The sequence below is a fragment of the Pelodiscus sinensis genome, chromosome 1 (assembly GCF_049634645.1).
Source record: "Pelodiscus sinensis isolate JC-2024 chromosome 1, ASM4963464v1, whole genome shotgun sequence".
NCBI lineage: Eukaryota > Metazoa > Chordata > Testudines > Trionychidae > Pelodiscus > Pelodiscus sinensis.
This window is the reverse complement of record NC_134711.1, coordinates 54,823,053-54,847,394: the sequence shown is the minus strand read 5'-3', so window position 1 is coordinate 54,847,394 and position 24,342 is coordinate 54,823,053. Positions and strand designations below refer to the sequence as shown.

General features: G+C 45.5%; 1 long non-coding RNA gene across 1 annotated transcript in view; it reads left to right on the top strand.

Moving 5' to 3' along the window:
- The window catches only part of LOC102444385 (uncharacterized), a 43,377-nt gene that overhangs the window by 2,650 nt on the left and 16,385 nt on the right, over positions 1–24,342 (top strand). The gene's annotated exons all lie outside the window — the stretch shown is intronic.

Here is a 24,342-nt window from a genome sequence, read left to right as displayed (position 1 = left end):
CCTAGAAAAGTAGCCTAGAATAGCACAGAATAGTGCATAATTTATGGTGCAGTATATGTTGCTTTCTTCTCCAAAGTTTCCATCTGTTTCAGTCTTGCCTCAAAATAGAGCTTCAATATTTATTAGAAGAAACAGTGTCAGTAGTAGGGATAATAGATAATAGAAATGTATCATAGTATGCTTGTGTCTCAAGCCTTGGTGGTCAGCTTCCCATTACTCCTAATCACTCTTATTTGGGGGGCACAATGGGGTTATTATGACCAGTGGTGCTGCACAAAGGGCCCGATTCAGTGTCCATTAAAGTGGGAATTTTTCCACTAATTTCAAATGGGCCTTGCTTGCATCAGTCTTGTAGTTAGATTCTGATCTCAGTTAATACATGCAAATCTAAAATAGTCCCTTTAAAAATATGATCAGAATATAAGCCATTCAATCAATACAAAGTAACCTGGAAAAAAGGTTGTCCAGAAAATTGAATTGTATAGGTGGGCATATCTTTACACTACCTAAGGAAATCAGCTATACAATTTTCATTGCATCTGTGGAATTTAATCGCTTATCTCACTCAGCGCCTTTTGAAAATCCCAGATATAGATACTCCTTTACTTCTTAAAGTATAAATGCCAACACACTAAAGCTCAACAAATAGGGCGGTATTCATTAGTATTTTTGTTATTTCCAGAATTTACACCATCTGTAAAATGCTAACTAAGAGCAAGTGATCTAATATAAATGAAAATGTGCACCTTATGATCTACCCACTTTAGTGTATCATTTCAGTAACACAAAACTTTAATTACTACAAACCATACTAGTCTACCGATCACATTATATTCTATCTGTAAAGTAGCCAAATATAATTATTACATTTTTCTTAAAAGACTTTTTTCTCAGTAATACCATTGTACCATTTAAGTTGTACTGTAAATATAATTCCCAGGATTCATCAGAGGAACTGTATGGAATTACTAATATAAACAATTCCGTGGGTCCTTTTTAAACTGCAAAAACAATCATATTTGAACAGCAAGCCAAAGCCAAAACAAACTAATCTGCATCATTGCTTCTAGAATATTATCCTAAATAAAGAAGCAGATCACCCATAAAAATTCTGCATCCAGTGAAATTTATAAAATGAGATCAGCCAAAGCATCCCATTGCTAATAATTCAGGCATACATTCTCCCTTTTAATTATGACACATTTAAGATGAAGGAAAAAATTAGAGGGCAGTGGATTTTTTTTTAACTTTTTGTATGTGCCACTTTAACAAATTTCTCACAGATTCCATAGCCAATAGCATATTTATATAATGCTGCTCTTGGAATGTTACTTTTGACTTTGTTGGCTATGACCATTTGCAATTGCTTTTCCTAGTCTGTTTTTCTGGTAATATGTCAGAATAGTTTGTGATCAGAATATCACAAAGGTGAGGGGCAGCCTTGTTAGAAGCCAGACGTTTCACTAACAGCAAGTACAGATGTATCAGTGACGGATGGGGAAGAGGAGCTCATCTGGACTAAACCCCTGTCCCTCAGGCAAGATCCAGGCACTTGCATAGCAGAGTGGCAGGTGGCAGACACATTGCCCAAGGAACAAGTTCTCCTTCTGCTACTTTATAGCTGAACTAGAACTTGTGATTTTGCTGTTTTTTTTCTGTGATAACCCCCTCCCCCATGTAGGGTGGGATCAGACAAGAAAAGGACCAAGGGATCCCCATGGTACCACATGGGTCAAGAATGTCTCTCCTTACAGCTTATAAGGATTAGCTCCCCTCATCCTGCCATGAGAGACATTGCCAGCTCTTTTCACTGTATTAGGGTACTGGGGATAGGAATGGTGACATCCTCTATTGCCATGGGAACCTGCAACACGAGGAGCATAATGGAGGTGAAGCACAATGGACCTCTGCTCTTCTTCAGCTCTGTGTAGCTCAAAAACTTGTCTCACCAACGGAAGTTAGACCAATAAAAGGTATTATTGAACCCACCTTTTATCTAGTATCCTGGGACCAACACTGCTTCAACAGCATTGCATAGATTGGTAGGGGTTAGGGAGCATGGTGCTCTTAAAGGGGCTTTTAAGGTGTGGAGGCATCTTGTACATATTAGGAAATGAAAGTTCTCAGCATACAGGCATGCAATGACTAAGGATTCATGTGCCATTACTTTTATAATCTTTAACTGCTGTTGCACCTGTCTTCCCTTCCTATGTTAACTGCTTTGTGCTGTGCCACGACTAGCATTAGAACGCGAGCTCTTTGGCGCAATGCCCATTTACCTATTGTTTTCAAACCACTTCGTGTATATTTTGTGCTTTCATAATATACATTGAAATTGTTTGTAGGGATAACAAGAGTAACCATCATTACAACAACTAAAGCAAAAAAAAATGGTTTTGGAGGGATAAAAATCTCATGCTTCAGGGAGCAAACCAATCTCTCACTAGTCAAGTTTTGGATGAGGTCTCCATGGACTGGATGGGTGAAAGAGGGTCTCTCACTCTACCTACAGTGTTGGTTCTTGTGTTGGCCTCCTAAGCATCTGCTTTTGGCCACTGTATACAGACAGGAGGCTGGAGTCAGTGGACTGTGAGCCTGAGGTACGGCAATTCCTATGTTAACAGCAATAATAATGTAGTCAGGAGCTTTAGGGAATCAACATGCAGACTTTATACTATGGGGTCCCTAAAGGAATGAATTTTATATAGGAATGTATTTTGCAGTTCTATGCTTCCACTGACTAGTTGGTTATATATGAGCTTGATGATCCTATGGCCAACTCAGCTAGAGGGGGGAAATAGCTCATTATCTCAACAAAGTAAACCCTGCTGTCAACTCGCCTGATTCTCCTTACAAAAGCGAAGGGCTTGCAATGTCTGGAGTGTGTCTACAAATCCTGTGGATCCAAAGAATCTGTGGTGAAAATAGAAGCCAACTCTGCAAATCAGTGGATGTCTCAGGGATGCCCTTTCCTCTGTGTGCTTTAAGCTTTGCGCACCCTTCCTTCCCAGCAGAAAGACTCACTTAAGATCAGTACTGCTGCTGGTGACCATCTCATGGCTGACCCTTCAAAGATGGGGTGGAAGCTCTGGAGAAGAGTCGCCACCGCTCATAGTGACATTAGCCTCCATGTGGAATTCTGTTTGGACAGTCGTGGAAAATTGGTGGTTCATCCTTCCATAGCTAACTTATGATACCTCTAAGTGTTAACCATCCTGCTCTAGTCCAAGATGTACACTTTTCAGTCTCTGCATATCTTGAGAGGGTTCTGGATGCTTTCCATAACAGTGTTTTTACTTTTTAGGCCTTCAAACTTTCTTAAACACACAGTTCTCTGATAGAGCAGCTTGAGGTGTTGTCTATGAATGTCTTAGTCAATGATAACTGTTTCTATAACAGCAAATACCTCTCACCATAAAGTGTTCCTTTTAAGGCTTAATGCTCACAAATCTTGGAAAATTTGGAGTCACATCTGAATCTGGCTTCAAACTTTCTAGTTGAGTCTCCTTTCTTTTACTGAAACTTTACTTCCAATCTTGTGTTTCATCCTGGATTGAAATCTATAGCAAATCATTGTTCCAGGTCTTCCAGCAATAGCTTAATATCTGCAGTTTATACAAAATTTGTAAGCTGAGCTCTTTCCCCATATCTAAGTCCTTCAATCACATCACAGCAAGATTGAATGCACTTCACTGATTTCAAGTAAAGCTATGAGTACCCGCAGACTCTCGTACACCCCATTTAAGAGACCTTTTTATTTCTCATAACCAGGTTTCCCTCATTCATTTGGCTTTTAAATGTTTTTTTGTATGCTTCATGAATTTGGATTGTCTTTTATGGGTAATGTGCACTTGTGCATAAAGCTTCCCAGCTATTGCATTTCATTTTTTTTAATCTAGTAGAATTTGGGATTCACATAGTAAATCTATCCTGGTGTAGTGCCAATCAGCAGAGTAACACCTCTTATACCTAGGCTGAATTTGAAAGCTGAAATCATGGTTTGTTTGGGTTTTTTGTTTGTTTGTTTTTGGAGATTTGGCATTTAAAACATTTTTATACTAGCCTTCTGTGGTGCCCTAGGGCCTGTACATTAACGCACTTTAGAAATGTAAATATGGATTGATTGAACAGTCAGTCAGTAGGGGGTAGCGTGAGGCCATTTCTTCCCATCTGTAGTTTAGTGTTTTGTGAAACTAAGAGACATTAAAATTTACAGTAATAAATACTGCCATACAGTTTACTGCAGTCTGACAACTACATGGTTTTCCTTTAAAGCGAGAGACGCGATGTGCTAGATTAATGAAGTGGCACATTATTATCTAGTTTAATGAAAGATAAGAGGGAAATGAGACAAAACTGCAGATATTAAATGGCTGGTCATTATTGTACTTTTTATCACCTGCAAACCCACAGGAAATAGTAGTTACTTAGGACAAATACTGCCCAGTTAATAAAGAGATAATTTAGTCAAGGTTAAGAATGTCATCTAGCAAAACTTCCCACCATTAATTACTTTGGATATGCAGTGTAGACAGGGCTTAAGAACCTTTAAAACAAGTTAACTAATTGCCCATAAGGTCAGTCAATGCCAGCCACAGTTCTAACAATGTATTAAACTCTGTTTACAATAGGTGCTAACACAGGTTTATCACATCCTGGAAATGAAATCTAGACTAGTGAGTGGTCATCACTTGCCCTGCAACCCGGCCTGCATTGTAATGCTTTGCTGCTATAATTCCCAACCTGGACCCCTCACAAACAGCCGAACAGCATGCTGGTCACAACCAAAGTGTCTGTGTCTAGCTGCAGCCAGCCAACAATACTCCAGTCATACTTGGGCTTCCACCAGCCTTGGTTGCCATTTGCAGGGTGACCTGCCCCCAACTATGTGTGCTCTGCCCTGGCCAGTCCTCTCCTAGCCAGTTCAGATATTAGAAGTCTGTCCTGTTTGTAAACAGGGAGAGGTCAATATTCAACAATTTACTCTTAAACTGGAATGACCCAAGCAGTTCAGTTTAACTACAACACGGGCTTAGTTTTGATTAAAGTCTGACAAGTTTATTTCACTACAACGAGGGAGCATTCAGATCCAAAATGGATGTAAGAGAAATACAGCAATTAAAACATAACAACCTAGACTTAATTCAAGGTAAAATGTTCACCACATGTTCCAAGCAACAAGACTGATCACATTTTCAGGTCAAACCCCATCCCAAAGTCCAAAGGCTGTTTCCTTTGTCTTCTTAGGTGATAGAGTGAGAGAAAGTGAGAAAGGAAGAGAGAATTCCTAGGGTGTTTTTGCTCCTCCCTTTTCTACTCCAGTCACCCTTTGAAATAAACTTTCCTGAGTGTTTCCCCTAGGTAAAGTTCCTTCGCATGGCGAGAATGGAGAGATGGAACCTTGAGATTCCATGTTGTTACTAAAATGCAGATTGAGCTGTTCCACATCTTCCACCCCCTGTTGTCAAAGAATGGCCATTGGACCAGTGTTCATTAATGAACTCAGAGTATGTCTACACTACAACGTTAGTTCGAACTAACTTGCATAGGCGCTACACTAGCACTCCGTTAGTTCGAATTTAATTTGAACTAATGGAGCGCTTAGTTCGAACTAGGAAAACCTCATTTTACGAGGATTAAGCCTAGTTCGAACTAGCTAGTTCGAATTAAGGGGTGTGTAGCCCCTTAATTCGAACTAGTGGGAGGCTAGCCCTTCCCAGCTTGCCCTGGTGGTCACTCTGGCCAACACCAGGGAAACTCATCTGCCGCCCTCCCGGCCCCGGAGCCCTTAAAGGGCCACAGGCTGGCTACACAGTTTGTGCCAGTTGCAAGGCTGCCAGCACACCCAGCAGCTGACACCCATGAGCCAGCCACCCGATGACACCCAGCCCTCCCCCTCTTCCCAGGACCAGCCTGGCGGCTCCCAGAACCCTGCCCGGGGCCGCAAGAGGTGGGCGCCCGCGTGGTCTAGTGCGGAGATCGTGGACCTCATCGAGGTTTGGGGGGAAGCCTCCAATGTCCACGCTCTCTGCACTAGCCACAGGAACGCGGCAGTCTATGGCCTCATGGCTGCCAGCCTGGCCGCCAGGGGCCACCAGTGCAGCCAGGAGCAGGTGCGCTGCAAAATCAAGGACCTGCGGCAGTCCTACTCCCGGGCCTGCCTGCCAGGGGCCGACCCGGAGGCCTGCCCCCACTTCCAGGCTCTGGACCGCCTCCTGGGGGCTCATGCCGTCCCTGCCCCCCAGGACGTGATAGACCCCGGGGCAGAGGGACCGCTCCAGGAGACGGAGGAGGAGGGCTCCGAGAGCCAGGAGCCTGCCGGCAGCCTGCCCAGGACCTGGGACCCCCGAGGCACCCCACAGAGCCGCTCGCCTGTGTCGTCCGAGGCCGGGGAGGCGTCCACATGTGAGTACCATTGTGCTCCCCTTATGTGTACGGGGGGCTGGGGCGAGAGGGAGCCCCGGGACCGTGCGCCTGGGCCTTGCCCACCACGGAGCAGCAGCTGGGGATCCTGCAGGGGCCCTGGCCTTGCAGAGGGGAGCTGGGTTTCACACACCTGGGCCCCTGGGGTAATTGACCGCTGGTCTTCTTGCACCACAGCCGCAGCACCTGGGCCTGCAGGGCGCACCACCCCGCCTGCAGCAGCCGCCCGCGCCCGGGCAAGCAGGACAGCCAGGAACCAGGAGGAGTACCAGAGGCGGCACCTCCGGTTCCTGGAGCAACAGATCCGTATCCAGGAGCACTGGGTCCAGGAGGACCTGAGGCTGCACCGGAGGAGTTTGGAGGCCCTGGAGGAGCAGGGCCGTGCCCTGCGAGGCCACCTCCAGAGCCTGCTGGACTGCTTCCCAATTCCTCCTGCTCCTGCTCCTGCTCCCCCAGCTCTCCCTCCTGCTCCCCCTGCTCCCCCTCCTGCTCCTCTTGCTCCCCCTCCTGCTCTCGCTCCTGCTTCCTCCACACTCCCCGTCCCTCCTGCCCCACCCTCCACAACCATTCCCCACCAACGCCCCCGGACCCACAGTGTTGTGAGATGGGAGAGGCAGCCGGACCCCCACCCCTGACCTTTCCTTTCCCTTCCTCCCTTCCCTCTCCTTCCTGCTCCCTCGTCCCAGGTTTCCCCCTCCCCTCTCGCACCCTCATTCCTCCATCCCCCCACCCCAGTTATGTGAAATAAAAAGACATTTTTGTTTGAAAAACAGGTGTCTTTATTTGACAGTAGGTAGGGAGGGGAAAAGGGAAGCAGGGTAGGGTGGAAGAAGGCCCCAGTGGGGCATGCAAGGAAGAGGTCAGTCCTCCTCCTCCACCAGGAAGCTCTCCCGCAGGGCTTCCTGGATCCGGACGGCCCCCCCGCTGGGCTTCCCGGACGGCGGCGGTGTGGGGCTGACCGTAGTGGCCAGCCATGCGGTCAGCCTCAACCATCCAGGCTGGCAGGAAAGCCTCCCCCTTTCTCTCACATAAATTGTGGAGCACACAACATGCTGCCACCACGGGAGGGATGTTGTGCTTGGCCAGGTCCAGGCGGGTGAGGAGGCATCGAAAGCGGGCTTTCAGTCGCCCGAAGGCCCCCTCCACCACGATGCGGGCCCTGGTCAGCCTGGCATTGAAGGCCTGGCGGGAGTGATTGAGGTGCCCCGTGTAGGGCTTCATCAGCCACGGATGCAGTGGGTAGGCGGCATCCCCCACCAGGCACACGGGCATGTCCACGTCCCCGACCCTGATGTGGCGGTTGGGGAAGAAGGTCCCGGCCTGCAGCCGCTGGCACATGGAGGAGTTGCGGTACACCCGGGCGTCGTGTGCTTTGCCGGACCAGCCCACATTAATGTCCGTGAACTGTCCCCGGTGGTCACACACGGCCTGCAGGATCACGGAGAAGTACCCCTTGCGATAACACCTGGTGTTCCGGGGCACGGATGGGGATGTGCGTCCCATCGATGGCCCCCCCGCAGTTGGGGAAGCTGAGGGCGCCGAATCCCCGGATGACGGCGTCCGGGTCGGCGAGGTGGACCACCCTGCGGAGCAGCACCCGGTTGATGGCCTTGACCACCTGTGGAGAGAGACACAGCAAAGCGCCAATCAGTGGGGCGCCCGGGTGGCTGGGAGCGTTCGTGCCCTGGCAGTGCCCCGCGCCCCACTCCCGGAAGCAACCCCCCTGGCGGCATGTAGTACGGCCGGGACAGACCGACCCCTCCGGTGCGGGGCGCTTTCGCCTCCTCCCTTCTCCCCTTTGTCCCTGGGGCGGCCCATCCCCTCCTTGCAGCCGCCCTCTTCCCCCAGCGCAGTGGCCGACGAGTGCCATACCTGCATGAGCACCGCTCTGATGGTGGATCTCCCCACGCTGAACTGGTTCCTGACGGATCGGTAGCTGTCCGGCGTGGAGAGCTTCCAGAGGGCGATGGCCTCCCACTTCTGGAGGGGGATGGCGGGCCTCATGTGAGTGTCCCTTCTGTGCAGAGCAGGGGCGAGCCACTCTCAGAGCTCCAGGAAGGTGTCCCTCCTCATCCTGAAGTTCTGGGTCCACTGTCGGTCTTCCCAGCACTCCAGGACGATGCGGTCCCACCAGTCGCTGCTGGTGTCCAGACACCAGATGCGGCGGGGCACGCCGGTGCCGGGGCGCCGCCGCGGCTCCTCCATGGCCCCGAGGGCGGCCAGGTGGAGAGGCAGGAGGCTGACGTGCACGAGGTGGTGCCAGGCAGCCTCGAGCCATTGCTGGCAGGCTTGCAGCAGCAAGTCCAGAAAGTGCACCAGAAGGTGCAGGGCAAGCTCTGGCTCCATGTTGCCACCTGCGGCGGCGTCCCCGAAGGGAAGCACCGACACAGACGGGCGCAGAGACCAACGCTTTGCTGTCCCTAGGTTAGGTTGGCAAGCAAGCAGGAAAAGCTGAGAACCGGCTGTCCGGGGGGGTCCCTTTAAGCACGAGCCTCAGATAGCCTCAGACAGCAGCCACACAAAGCAACTACTGACCTGATGCCCTGCCAGAACCGGTTTCAGCTGCCCTTAAATGCCCCCCTGCGTCCAATCAGTGTGGACGCGCTAGTTCGAATTAGCAAAACGCTAATTCAAACTAGTTTTTAGTTCTAGATGTGTTAGTTCGAATTAGCTTAGTTCGAATTAACTAATTCGAGCTAAGTTAGTTCGAATTAGCGCTGTAGTGTAGACGTACCCTCAGATACTTCCTGTTGTCAAAGAATAGCCATTGGACCAGTGTTCATTAATGAACTCAGATGACACCTGACTAAAGGCATCAGCTTGTCCTTTGTCTTTCGCAAACTGGTTTCCTCTCCCACAGACTAATCTGCTCAATTGAAATTATGACTGGAATATGTTTATGTTCATGTCATGATATCTACTGTTAATACATACATTGCACCATGATATTATTGACCAATGTGTCAAACGATACCTCGAAAGGCATATTTTGTACGAAGATGTAAGGTGTGAATATAGGCATGAGTTGCATCAGTGTTTAAACAAGAGTTAATTAAACCATGTTTAGTAACATGCTCAAGCCCCCTCAACCTCTCTGCACACACAGTTTCCAGTTCTAAATAAGATCAAAGTGAATATTTTGTCAGTTTCTCCCCCAAGCCACTGATATTACAAAAAAAAAAAAATCAGAAAATCACAGAAAACCAGATATTACCCTTCCCCCCCCCCCCCACTTCTGCATTATTCATGTTGAAAAGCATTTGACTCCATGAGCAGTCTCACTAATTTCTATACAGTTACTTAAAAAACAAAGAGCTACTACTCACTGTGAGTAGAGGTGGCTGAATCAGGCTAGCAAAGGTAAGTACTGTAAATGTTCAGAATTGTAATAGGAAGTTATAAAACTAACGGCGCCGTGCAGGTATCTATCACAGCTGCCACTTTTTATTTGCTAGTCATTATTTTAATAACTAACCTTATACATTGTGTTTGGGAAATAGGCATTGTGCCTGATCCTGAGCAAGTGTAAAGTGGCATAGTTACACTGAGATCAATGGCGCGCCACCAGCGTACCCCAGCTGAGGCATGGGCCCATTTACAAAAATTCTTCTAGTGAATTTTAACTAATATACTAGTTTGTTTAACTGATGGAAACATATTTCACTCACCAGGGTTGTTTGCAGGCTATTCAATGCAGCTATTCCCCATGTGTAACTAGTCATCTGGGGATAGATCCTCCAGGCATATTAATGGAGCTATGATGCTTGCAACTAGCTGAAGATATGACCCCTATTTTCTTCTTCAGGAGGAAATAACCAACATTTTAAATACGAATGCAGTGGCAGGTAGGGGGGAAGTCTTTTTGGCTGTTCTAAAATTCATGAAACTTGCAATTCCTGATAATTTCATATATAAATTGTTTCCCTTGTCTAGTTTCATAATGTATATAGTGCTACTGCACTGGTTGTACCTCTTGCAATAAAACAAATAATATAAATTAGAGAAGGGAAATATGTCTTGTGCCCTGATTATACCGATTCCTATGTTGTCATGGAAAATAGTGGGGTTCTTCAGTGTACTTGGAAGACAAGACAGGCCCTAAACACAAAGTGCTGAGTTTGCCAGAGACTCTTTCTTCAAATTTGTTTATTGTAATTATCCTTGTAGAGGCTTGTTCATGACCTTGTATCTCTGCTGTGTGTATGCTCACAAAGCAGCAAGCACATCAGCAAAAATTGTTACCTGCACAAGATTAGCCAACATGGCCTGCCAGTTGTGCCATGCTGCAGAAATGCACAGAACTCCAATGCTGACTACTTCACACGTCTTTCAGCTTTACATTCACCACTTCCTAATTCGTATGTGAGGAGAAAAAATAAAAAAGAAAGCACAGGAAAAAAAACCCCTGAATTTTCCATGTTTACAGTGAAACTGCTTAATAAATTCCAACCCTAATAGTTTGTTTCATTCCCAGCGTGAAACAGTCATTAACCAATATTTCACATAGCACAGCAACGATGTAAATAGGATTTCTCAGTAGTGTCTTCTCTTAATGTAACACTGCACATTGAGCCATTTAATCACTGCAGAGCAACAGCAAGTCAACTTTGTAACTGATGTCAAAATGTCCAGTATCATGAACGTGTGGGTTCACTTCCACCACTCCAACAACACACGATGAGCCAATGAGAAATAGTCAGATCCAACATGTTGAGCAGAGAGGTAACATTCTCACAAGTCACCTTTAAAAATGAGCATTTGTTATGCAAACATTAAGACATTAGGCATGTGCCCAAAGACTGGCCTATAATTTCCATAACCTGATTACCTCTTGCAGAATTGACTGTGGCGATGAACTCTATTTGAAGTGACACTTGGACATTTTTTGCTTGGGCACAGTAGGTTTCATCCATGGCCTATTGAAATTAATGTCAAGTTCTTGTTGTTTTCTATGGGTATAAGACTGGCCTGATGCATTTAGGCCCCGATCCTGCAAATATTTACACTCAGGTGTAAATTTACTACTACAAATATTCCCAGTGACCGCCATTAAGTATATTTGTTTGTGGTATCAGTACCTTAATGAATGCATCATATCTGACTTCACTCAAAATTTGGTCACTTTCATTTCACACTGCAAAGCCTGTGGTCTCTCTGAGAGCTCAGGAGCTGCAGGTTGGTGCTCAGCCCTTGGAGCTCAGCCAGCAGCTCGTGGCGGACCTGCAGGTCTTCCCTCATCCAGGCCTGTAGTGTGCGGTGCACGGCTCGCAGGGCCCCCAGGTGCTGGTCCCAGTACTCCTGCTCCGTGCTGGCGGTCCGGAGCAGGCCGCGGGTGCGGGAGCATGTCCCGGGCGGGGTGGTGCGCCCTGCACGAGCAGCTGGTGCAGCTGTAGAGAAAGAAGAGAAGTGGTCAGTTCTCCCTGGGGACGCAGAGGATGATGCCCAGCCCCCTCCCCAACTCCGCAATGTGAGGGTGACCATGTCCTGCACCGTCACAGCCCCTGTGCTTGTACAGAGGCCATGGTCAGGATGTCTGGCTCTCCCCGGGACTGGGAGCTGCCCCAAGACCGCACCCATGTCCCTGTGCCATGTATAGTGTGGCCGGGGCGGTGGGGGGGAAGGGGAGATGTCCCCTGCCTCCGTGTAGAGGGGACATATGAAGGGAAATCATCCTGCTGGGTCCTGCCCCGGGGTCGGGAGCATGTCACGTCTCTTTGCACAAGTTGCCTATTGGGCAATGGCCCCTGGGTGTCATGCAGCTGGAGCCACCTGCCCAAGGGTGGCATGGCACGTGCTCGCACATGCACAGGTGTCTGCGTGATCCGTGGAAGGCATGGCCCACGCGCGCAGTCGCTGGTCTCCCTCCCACCTCCCCCCCCGAACTACTTAATTCAAACTACTTACCCGGTACGGTCTCCCTGGACGACCCTGCTGGAACTGCTGGGGGTGGCCCTTCTGGTGCGCCCAGGTCAGGGCCCTCTGGTCCTGGCTCGATGTCCCCTGGGCTGGCACGGACCGCCCTGCCCCCCAATAGTTGGTGGAGGGCAGCGAAGTAGGGGCAGGTGGCAGCCCCTGCAGCGGCGCCGCCCCTTGTGGCCCTGGCGTACCCCTGCCGCAGCTGTTTCACCTTAATGCGCACCTGCTCCTGGGTGCGCCTGTGTCCCCTGGTGGCCATGGCGGCTGCTATGCGCCCATAAACGGCCACATTCCTCCTCCTAGTGCAGAGATCATGGACGTTGGGGGCCGTCTACGGCCCCTGGCTGGCCACTGGGTGCTTGGGGACTGGGCAGGGGACGTCTCGCTGCCACTGGCTGCCTGGCTCATCATGCAGCCACTGGCTCAGGGGCAGAGACTGCTGGCAGGGCTGGCTGACTCTAGTGCCATCTGGCCAGAGTCTACCCCTTTAAGGGCCCGGGGCTGGGGGAGAGAAGAGTTTTCCTGGTTGTGCCCAGAGAGGCCACCAGGGGGAACCTGGGGAGGGCTAGCCGCCCACTAGTTCGAACTAAAGGGCTACACAGCCCTTAGTTCGAACTAGTAAGTTCGAACTAGGCTTAATCCTCGTAAAATGAGGTTTACCTAGTTCGAACTAAGCGCTCCGTTAGTTCGAATTAAGTTCGAACTAACGGAGCGCTAGTGTAGCGCCTATGAAAGTTAGTTCGAACTAACGTCCGTTAGTTCGAACTAACTTTGTAGTGTAGACATACCCTATATGATGAAGGCATACAACTGAAATTGAGCTTGGAGAGAAACAAAATAGTTTTTCAGAGTCCAAAGTAGTAGGAAAAACCAAGATGTTGTAAAGCTATTTCAGTGTTCATACTGGTGTTAGCAAGTAAGGCAATAGTTTATTGTATACATGGATTTCTCAACTGATCATCCATCTCTACACGTAAAAAATTTTTTCTTGTGGGATGACAGAGCGATGTCATCATGTCATCTGTGTCCTCATGCCACTGCCGCCCACCTCTGTCCCCATCCTCAACCACTTGCTGTGGCCAGCCTCAGTGCCATCCACTCCAGGCATGGGCTGCTTCAGCACTGGCTCTCACTTTACACCCTGGGGAGCTGCACCGCTGGGGAGGAGCTGCTGCTGTGGCTGGGTCCCAGCTGCCATCTGAGCCCGATCCCAGCCACCCTTCATCCCCTGAAAGAGCCGCTGCCACAAATGCACACAGGCAAGAGACGCACACGGGTGCTCCCAGAAGGTGAGGGCCATGTGGCCTCATCCTTCCCCAGACCCTGTTGCTCCGGGGGCTGAGGAAGCGGGAGCTGCATGGCCTCCTCCTCCCACAAGAGCCCCCTGTCTCTGCCAGTCAGTGGGATAAGGATGGGGATGCAGGATATGGGCAGGATGTGCTGTGCAGGAGGGGGTGGGGTGCAGAGTCTGGCCAGGAGGGATGGTACAGCAGCAGGCTGGTGGTAGGGTGTGGGATCAAGGGGGAGGGTGCAGGAGCAGACTGGGGGTAGGGGTCTGGCCAGGACAGACGGTGCATGAGCAGGCTAGGGATTGAGTGTCTGGCCAGGGGGAAGGTTGCAGAAGCAGGCAGGTGGTAGGGCCTAGTGGCCAGAGAGAGGGGGAAGTTGATGAGCATAGTAGCCAGACTGCGGGGTTGGGAAGCATAGCGGCCAGGGTGGGAGAGTATAGCAGATTGGAGGGAGGGGGGAGGGATTGGCAAGCGTAGCAGCTGGAGGGGGGGGGGTGCATAGCAGCCAGACAGATGGGGTGGTTGGCGAATGAAGCGAGCAGGGGCACAGCCCCCTAGTGTTTCTTTATGTATTGAAAATATAATGGCCCATATGACAGATGGCAGTATATGTCACTTGTGCAATTAGGAGCAAAAATACAAAAAAAAGTCTCACACACACACACACAGGCTGTGTCTAGACTGCAGGCTTCTTTCAGAAGAAGCTTTTCCAGAAGAGCTCTTGCGAAAAAACTTCGTCTGAAAGAGAGCGTTCACACAGCAAAAGTGCATCGAAAAAGTGATCTGCTTTTTCAAAAGATAGCGGTCACACTGAATGGACGCTAGCTCTCATGTAAGCTGTGATTACAATGGACGGAGTGGCCACCAGAGCACCTGTGAATTTTCCTCTTTCCTTTTCTTTTGAAAGAACGTCCTCTTCCCCATCCACACATGCCTTTTTCTGAAAGAGCTCTTTTGGAAAGAGGCTTCTTCCTCATAGAAAGAAGTTGACCAATGTCGGGAAAACCCCTCTGTTCTTTCCATTTTCTTTCGGAAGAACGCGATTGCAATGTGGATGTAATAGAAGTTGTTCCGAAAAAACTCTGTAGTGTAGACATACCCACACAGAGGCACACACACAACAAAACAAAAACAGCATGACTTGCAGATGTGTGACTGAAACACCTAACCTATCTGAAAGAAGAATGTCTTGTCTAAAGCTATAATGGCAGTCTTGATGTGCTTTACTGCTTGGAGAGCAGCCTCCTGGCAACAAACTAAAATGACCCCCTAACAAAGGACAGTAGCTTCATCAACAGGGGTACTGCTCCCACTGACAAAGTGCTATGCACACTGGTACTTTTTATCACCAAAACTTTTGTCAGTCAGATGGGTTTTTTTTTCACACCCCTGACTGACCTAAGTGTTAGTGATAAAGATGTATAGCTGTGCACCTTAGCACTCCCAACTGCACATACAACTTATCTGCATATTGGCAGTGGTTTCAAGAAGAAGACTGGCTCCCCAATAAATACTTATGTCCTAATTAAAAGACGTGATTCTTCCTAATTCTGCTCTCGTTTGCAGTTGGGCCAATCCTGTTCTTATTCAACTCGATAGCAAAGCCCTCAATTGACTTAAAACTTTTCACTCTTTCCTGGTCAAATCATCAATAGCTTCTACAGCCAAGAATAATACTGTAGGGCTGTGTCTAGACTACATGCGCGCTAGTCTGGACGCTCCCCTGCCGACATCAAAGCCCTTTGTCGGCAGCCCCATTATTCCTTGTGGGATGAGGTTTACCGGGGCTGCCGACAAAGGGCTTTGATGTCGGCAGGGGAGCGTCCAGACTAGCGCGCTGGACGGACAAACAGCTGATCAGCTGTTTGTCGGCTCAGCGCGGCAGCCATGTAAATTTAAATGAAGCCGCGATCATTTAAATCGCGGCTTCATTTGCCTTTGCCTATGTGTCTAATCTACATGCCTCTGACGACAGAGGCATGTAGTCTAGACACAGCCTAGCAGATGAAAGCTTACTTTGATTTATACTGGGACAAAACTGTTATTTAACATTAGATGGGATTTTTCCTTTTAATCACGTTTGATTCCTCACTGATGTAAAGATAAATAGTAGGTTATCAGTCCTATACATCTGTTGTACTTTCTTCTCCATTACAGAGCAAAACCTAGCCTTTTGTCATTGGCATAAAGACATGTTTTCCAACACATATATTGAAAACTAACATAGAAGATCACTGAGCTATGCAATATATTGTCAGATTTGGCAATGTTCTTCTATGGAGCAGTGAGGAAATAAATCAAGTGTGGATCTTTCTTTCCAAGCAAATGTTATTTGTTATGACTGCGAGTCAACAAGGTGAGCTATAGAAGTGTGTGCCTAACTTTATGTATGAGTTGTCCTACTGCAGTCAATGGGAATACTTGTGCACTTAAACATAAGCACATGCTTAAGAACTTTGCTGAATCAGGACCTCTGTGAAAAGCAACCTGAAAGTATATGTTTGTGGCTCAAACAAGGTTTTTTTTTTATTAGATGATGTGAGAGTTGCTTACTATCCCCATATGTACCTGTTAGGGATAGAAGAATACAAACTGTTATACTGTATTTTATAGTAATAGAGATGTAGCTGTGTTAGTCTGGTCTTGCTGAAACAAAAGACAGGACTATGTAGCACTTTAAAGACTAACAAGAAAGTTTATTAGGTGATGAGCTTTTGTGGGCCAGACCCACTTCCTCAGATCAAATTGTGGAAGAAAATTGGCATGACCATATATACCAGAGGAATACGATCAAAAAAAGTGAACACTGTTGGCACATGATGGCATAAATTATATTTCTGGATGAGCAGGAGTATGTGTTCTTGATCTTATAACTGAAATGGTTAGGTCCAATGATGGTTTCAGCAGAGTAAATATGTGGACAAAGCCGGCAACGGGGTTTGTCAACAGTGTCTGTTTGCTATGTATATCGGACAAACTTTTCAGACACTTTGCCAAAGAATCAATGCACACAAAACAGACATCAGACAGTTTCACAAAGAAAAAATAGTTTCTTGCCATTTCAACCAGAATGGGCATTGTCTCAATGACCTGATTAACTGCATCTTGCTTCAAAAAGATTTTAACACAAGATTTCAAAGAGAAGCCTCTGAACTGTCATTCATGCTTAAATTTGACACTTTACGAATGGGCCTTAACAAAGATGCTAATTATCTTACCCATTACAAAGATAGCTTCCCCAATTATCACCTCTATAATCATTATCTCATAGACATTAACATCCCCCCTCTGTTCTAAAATCTGATTTGTCTATTTTATATGTGTTTTTTGATTGTATCCTTTTGGTATATATGGTCATGCCAATTTTCTTCCACAATTTGATCTGAGGAAGTGGGCCTGGCCCACGAAAGCTCATCACCTAATAAACCATCTTGTTAGTCTTTAAAGTGCTACATAGTCCTGTCTACTGTATTTTATGTTTTGTATTTGCTTTTTGCCCGTTTGTGTTTTGAATTTGAGCTGCAGAACATAGAATACTTTCTCATAAAGTCTAATATGAATAAGATAAATTCCAGGTGCATTCACAGTGAAATACCTCCCAGTAATTTGAATTTTAGGCAAAAAGAAATGAGAATGGTACAAACTGGGGACCTAATCCTGAAAGGTGCTGAGCAATCACAGTCCACATTGATTTAATGTAAATCAAACTATGGAGAAAGAGGTATTTCACCATGCAGCTGCCCACTTCATCTATGGATACATAAATCTTTTTGAAAATTCAGCCTGGTAAGAGAAGAAAAGAACAATTTTTAATAAAATAGAAACCGCACAGGATATGAGCTCAAGGCTATTGTAATCTATTACATAACTTTTATTCAGTAGCCTGCTCAGTCTTTTGTTAACATCCATGGGAATTTACAAATGTTAAAATTAGTCACTGGAGAACTCCCATATTAGTTCCTCAATGTAGCAGAAGCATATTGAGCATTACAAAAAAAACCACTAATAAAAATTAAATATAAAGGCTGCAAGCACTCATCAAATGTGTGTTCCTATGGGGCATTAAGTTCTGAAAATATACAAAATGTCATGCAAGTCACACTTAATAAACCATGTTCTGATTCTTCCATAAGAACAACAAATTCTACACGAGAGCTTTAATTGTCTCTATAAATGATACACCTTTTTGAAAGTGTTAGGTCACTGCAGAAAGACAAAAACAATGGTGTCCAAATGGCTAGTATTCTTAGAACAATGCTCAGACTCCCTTGTTGATTTGGGTTCTATAAGCTGGGCTTGACAGAAGTTGATTTTTATCTTGGTCCAACTTTAAAAGATAATGTGGATATTTATTTTTAATAATTTTTATCTATTTAAATTTTCATTGTGGTGCAAACATAAGGGTTTTAAGCATTTTTTTTCTATTATGGATCGTATTGTAGGAGTCCAATGCAATTTCGAAAAAACTAATATAGTTCTCTATAAATAACCAGTTTTGTTTTACATGTACTGACACATTTATGATCCTTTTTCTAGTCTGCCAAATAAATACTGGGTAAAACCAGCAGGTGACAATCACTTTGTTTTGCTCACTGGATAAAGCAACCAAAACTACCACATCATAGTGCATCACTATTTATGACCAATTCTAAATTGAACAAATATGCTTCTGAGTCTGGACCTAAAAGCTAAAAAAAAAAAGAAGAAGAAATTGACAAATCGACAGAAGTGGGAAAGGTAAAAAATGAGTCAGAACAAGCAATGAGTCAGAACACTGACCCCTCAAATTAATAAATGGAACCCGCAAGTGACTCGACCTCATTGGACCACGTGTAATGGGTGTGGCCATTACATAATTCCCAAAGATTCAAAAAGTTTAAATTTAAACGCTTTAAAGATTTCAAATGATTTAAAGTACAGATGTGGTCACCTCGTCTCAAAAAAGCTATCTTGGCATTGGAAAAGGTTCATAAAAAAAGGCCACAAAAATGATTAGGGGTTTGGAATGGGTCCTATATGAAAAGAGATTAAAAGGTGGATACTAAGGGGGGAGGGGAGGGAATATACTAGAGGTCTATAAAATCATGACTGGTGTGGAAAAAGTGAAAAGTTATTTACTTGTTCCCATAATATAAGAACTAGGAGTCACCAGAAGAAATTGATAGCAGGTTTAAAATGAACAAAAGAAAGTTTTTCTTCACACAGTGCACAGTCAATCTGTGGAACTCCTTGCCAGAGGATGTTGTGAAGAGCAGGACTTTAACAGGGTTCAAACAAGAGCTAGATAAATTCATGGAGGTTAGGTCCGTCAATGGCTATTAGCCATCATCGGTAGGAATGTTGTCCCTAGCCTCTGTCTGGAAATGGATGACGAGAGAGGGACCATGTGATGATTACCTGTATTCATGCCTTCTGGGGTATCTGGCATTGGCCACTGTTGGCCAACAGGATACTGGGCTATATGGACCTTTGGTCTGACCCAATATGGCTATTCTAATGTTCTTATGCTCCTTTGTAAGTGCACAGCCTTGATTTGTTCTCATAGGGTGTTTTGCATGTATAACATATATAGCCACAAGAATGCCCTTTAAAGATCTGTAGCTCAAAGCTACCAGACAGATTACCTTTAACTTGCATGCAACTTAAGCGTGAAGCTACCGCTTATCAAAGCTAGAGCTTGGTGACAACTGTACAGCACAATGTTTGTCCTTAGTTAAATTCATGAAACATTGGCAAAACTGATGCAGTGGGAGAGTGCCCACCCCAAGACCATGGAGAATTTGAGGAGTACTGTGGCCTTCCCAAGACACTGGAGAGGAGGGATTCTTTCCTCAAAATACTCTGGAGGAGCTCAGGCCATTGGCTCACATGAGAGCACAGAACATACAGCTAGGACCTGGTCTACATAGGAAATCAAGTCAACATAATGACATAGCTCAGAATGCTGCTTTTGTCCTCGTTGTCAACCCTTAGGGTGGCGGATTATCTATGCTGATGAGAGAACCTCTCTCATTGGTGTAGGTAGCATCTTGATGAAAATGCTACAGCAGTACAGCAGGGGTGGTGCCACTGAAGCAGTTTGTATTTAGACAAGCCCATGGAAGAGTTTGTCAAGGAGCGCTTGTCGCATAGTCTCCAAACGTTCAATAGCATTGTAGCATGGATAAATATCCAACCTCAGATTCTTATATCTCCGCTGTACTTACTAGATTGATATAGAATCATAGAACACTAGAACAGAAAGGGACCTCGAGAGATCATCAAGTCCAGTCCCCTGCCCTCATGGCAGGACTGAGCACCATATAGGTCATCCCTGACAGGTGTCTGTCTAACCTGTTCTTAAATATCTCCAGTGATGGAGATTCCACAAGCCCCTTAGGCAATTTATTCCAGTGTTTAACCACCCTGACAGGAAGTTTTTCCTAATGTGTAACCTAAACCTCCCTTGCTGCAGTTTAAACCCATTGCTTCTTGTCCTATCCTCAGAGGTCAAGGAGAACAATTTTTCTCTCTCCTCGTTGTGACACTCTTTTAGATACTTGAAAACCACTATCATATCCCACCTCAGTCTCCTCTTTACCAAACTAAACACACCCAATTCTTTTAGTCTTCTTTCACGGGTCATGTTTTCTAGACCTTTAATCATTTTTATTGCTCTTCTCTGGACCTTCTCCAACTTCTTCTGATCTTTCTTGAAATGTAGTGCCCAGAAGTGGACACAGTGCTCCAATGGATGCCTAATCAGCGCAGAGTAAAGATGAAGAATGACTTCTCATGTCTTGCTTACAACACTCCTTTAATGTGTCCCAGAATCATGTCTGCTTTTTTTGCACCAGTGTCACACCGTTGACTCATATTTAGCTTGTGGTCCACTATGAGCCCTACATTCCTTTCTACAGTTCTCCTTCCTAGACAGACACTTCCCATTCTGTATGTGTGAAACTGATTGTTCCTTCTTAAGGGTATGCCTACACAGCAAAGTTATTTCTAAATAACAGTCGTTATTTTGAAATAACTTTCCTAACGTCTACACAAGCCAACAGCTATTTTGAAATTTATTCGAAATAGCGGAGGGCTTATTTCGAAATTGGTAAACCTCATTCCACAAGGAATAGCGCCAATTTTGAAATTGCTATTTCGAAATAAGCGCTGTGTAGAAGCTTATTTTGAAATAGGGGTCCTCCAACCCTTCCCAGGGTGCCCTGCTGGCTGTTCTGGCCACAAGGTAACTTCTGACTGGATGCCCTGCCGGAACTAGTTGTGGCTGGTCTTAAATGCGATTCAGCGTCCAATCAGTGTGGACATGCTATTCTGAAATGCAAAAAGCTATTTCGAAATGCATTTTGTGTGTAGACGTGTTATTTTGAAATAAGATATTTCAAAATAACTATTTTGAAATTAGATATTTTGAAATAATGCTGTAGTGTAGACATACTCTAAGTGGAGTACTTTGCATTTGTCCTTATTAAACTTCATGCTACTTACTTCAAACCATTTCTCCAGTTTGACCAGATCATTTTGAATTATTACCCTTATGTACATATGTACCTTAGCTATGGCAAGTCTGTTTTCTTGGGTCCTTTAATATGAAGTCTGGCTCTGTCCATTTCTAGGTTTGGATTTTGTTTTCTTATTGTAGAGTTAAACTTAATCTGTGTTTCCATTGGCCTATGCAGTGGAAATCAAGGCCCATGACTCTTGAAGTGGAAGGTGGTTATAGTCTGGGAAAGTGTCAATTTCACTCAGTTCTTTTTAAATTCCTTCAGCCTAGGCAATTGTCCCAATTAGGCAAATCTCTGTTTTCATGGCATTGAGTTATAATCCTTATTACATACATGGACACAAGAGGGCAAAAGTTTAGCATGTACAATATTCATCATCCTTTTCCCTTCGAGTGGCCTGAATTCTCATTTTCAAATATTAGGGCAAACACGCACCTCCCGTGGAACAAGTCAGATAGTCCCATCCGATGAATAGTTGTGTGCATTTTGTTTTGCCTAAATAAGACTCTCATTAGAGCACCTTTCATCTGTACTAGTGACCAATGAGTTCATTGCCGTTAGAATTTATAAGACCCAGAAGCCCATTCTGTTAAATGCTGTGACCTTGAGGGGCACTTGTTTGCCAGGACTTCAGCTATTCATTGGGGTCATGCAGCTGGTTTGTTTTATCCATTACACTGGTAATGACATTTTAAAATCAATATAGGTTTATTTATCCACATTCATGTTTAAAGCTAGACAGAGTGACTATTATAGGAATAGCTGTTAGTACCACAGAGGCATATATTACAAGTGCTGGCCCATCATTAAAAGACCTCCTATAGACTGATACGCCCCTCTGGGACTGCTCAGCTTATTAAGAAAGATTTAAACTACTGTGCTTCTCTAACAGAAATATAATAAAGCCAACTTGCTAATGATGCTAAATCCTGTAGAGAGAAACATCTCGCTCTCCTATTAGTATCTCTGAAGCCTCCATCTTCTCTATTTTGGCTGTTGCAGGTGGGTAACTTGATCTGAAAGACTACAAGATCTCGTGACACTTTTATCTTATGCTTCTAATGATTGGCACTTAGGCTGAGATTTTTCAAAGAAGTACAGGAGATTTGGGGATTTAGATGCCCATTACAATGACTGGGTATTTTGTGTCTAAATCTGTTGGATAACATGGGAAAAAATCTTAGCCGTAGTAGATAATTTTCAAGTAAAGCAATTATTTCTAGAGAATGCATAATCTGCAACTGGCTAGCTGTTGTCCCAGCAACACCGAAGTACACCGGCTGAGCCTGTGGACCAGTGGGTTTTAGAACATCTTGATTAATTCAGTGAATTAAATGCCTTTGCCAAATACGGAGTTATATTTTAGCAAAAGTTTTCCAACAGCTCACTTAAAATGTAAAATGTGTTGCTTGCCAGTTTTGGGGCTCCTCTAGGCTTTTGATTGTGCAGTCTGAGAAAAAAATCAATCTCTTATTTTGCACTTCAGCCAGATGGATAGGCTAGACAAGGGCTGTAGCTGAGTACCTGTGTCATTCTGACAGGGGGGGAAAAACCCATGTTTTTCCTATTTCAAGCTCTACAGATTACACACAGCTATTGACAGCTTCACAGCACTTTTCCCAGGTAAGATCCATCATGGTGGAGCTTCAAGGCTATACTGAGTCTGCTGTAAGTGTATTTCTAAATACCCTCACCAGCCAAATACAATTATAAATTCTGTATGTGGTACCTGTCTTTGAATATGCTCAATGCAGAGTGGCCAAGAAATTGTATGGATGTTCTGAATCACCTCCAACACTAGGGAAGCTTAAGTGCAGAGCCGGCCCAAGCTACGGGCCGACCAGGCGACAGCCCAGGGTGCCCGATTGTGAGGGGCGCTATGCGGTGCTTCCGGGCTGGGCGGGGGCGGGGCCACGCATGCGCTGCGCACCTGGGGCGGGGCTGTGCATGCACTGCGTGCCCGGGGGCAGGACCACATGCCCAGGTCCGGGACCACATGCCCAGGGCCCAGGGTGCCAGAATGGCTCGGGATGGCCCTGCCTAAGTGAACACATATAGGTCTGAACAGTGCTTCCTACTTGCAGGCGCCAGTTTTAAAAAGAAATTCTCCCACAGTTAATCAGACTGCTAGGCAGCCTGGTTCTGCTGCTGTGTACAGAAAGATATCAATGAGAATTATCTGACCATACAACAGAAACTTAATTTTTGTACATTTTGAAGAAATTATTTCCCCTGTATATGTCTATGAAAGAGCTCTTAAAGTCTACTGCAGTGCATACTGGTGGCAGGTTACTTGGAAACAGAGATTGTATTCTTCAGCACTACTGCTATCGTGGGACATGTCAAAACAAAACATCAATTTTAATATCCGCTTCTGAAGTACTGTTACGATGCACATCAACACACTGTGTTAAATGTTGTCTAAAAGTGCTATACCAAAATTGTAAAATGTCCACAAAAGCATGTAACTTTTTGGGAATATGCGCATTTATATAACTGAGCATATTATTGATCACCTACCTATAGAATATAATTACAGCCAAAAATACCTTAAAAGAAGTGGGTTTTGCCCATGAAAGTTTGGCTACTATATTTATTGTTAGTCTCCAAGATGCTACGGGACTACTCGTGGATTTTTTAAAGATACAGACTAACACGGCGACCCTTCTGAGACTTAAAAGAATATTAATGTAGCAAAGTCATGCACACAAAATGTACGCAATGCCACAGTTAAGGGTGCCAGGGCACCTTAGGAATGGAGCATTGAAAGATCCAGATGCTGGGGAGTAGCAGGCCGGGGGGGAGTCTGGCAACTGAGTGACCGGGTGGAGGAAGAATGCCCGTGTTCATGTGCTATGCTCACAAACATTTGTAAAATATTTACATGAACTTAGTCTGAGTTTGTAAGGAATATTGACTCAAGGATTCAGTGCAAATGTTTCACGTAGAAGAGCTGTTACATGACTGGGAATGGACAGTAGTAGCCTTAAACAATGTCACACATAAATGGAACTTAACAATCAACAGCATTGTTGTGGTTGTTTTGCAGTAGGGTGTGTATCATCAACATAGCTCAGAGAACACCAGTGTTGCCCAGTTTTAACACTCCAATATCTATAACATGATACCATCTAGAGTGGCTATTTATACATCAATCTGAGGTATTTAACATTCAAATGCAGGTATTACATTTTCAGCAGTTTATCTTCCAG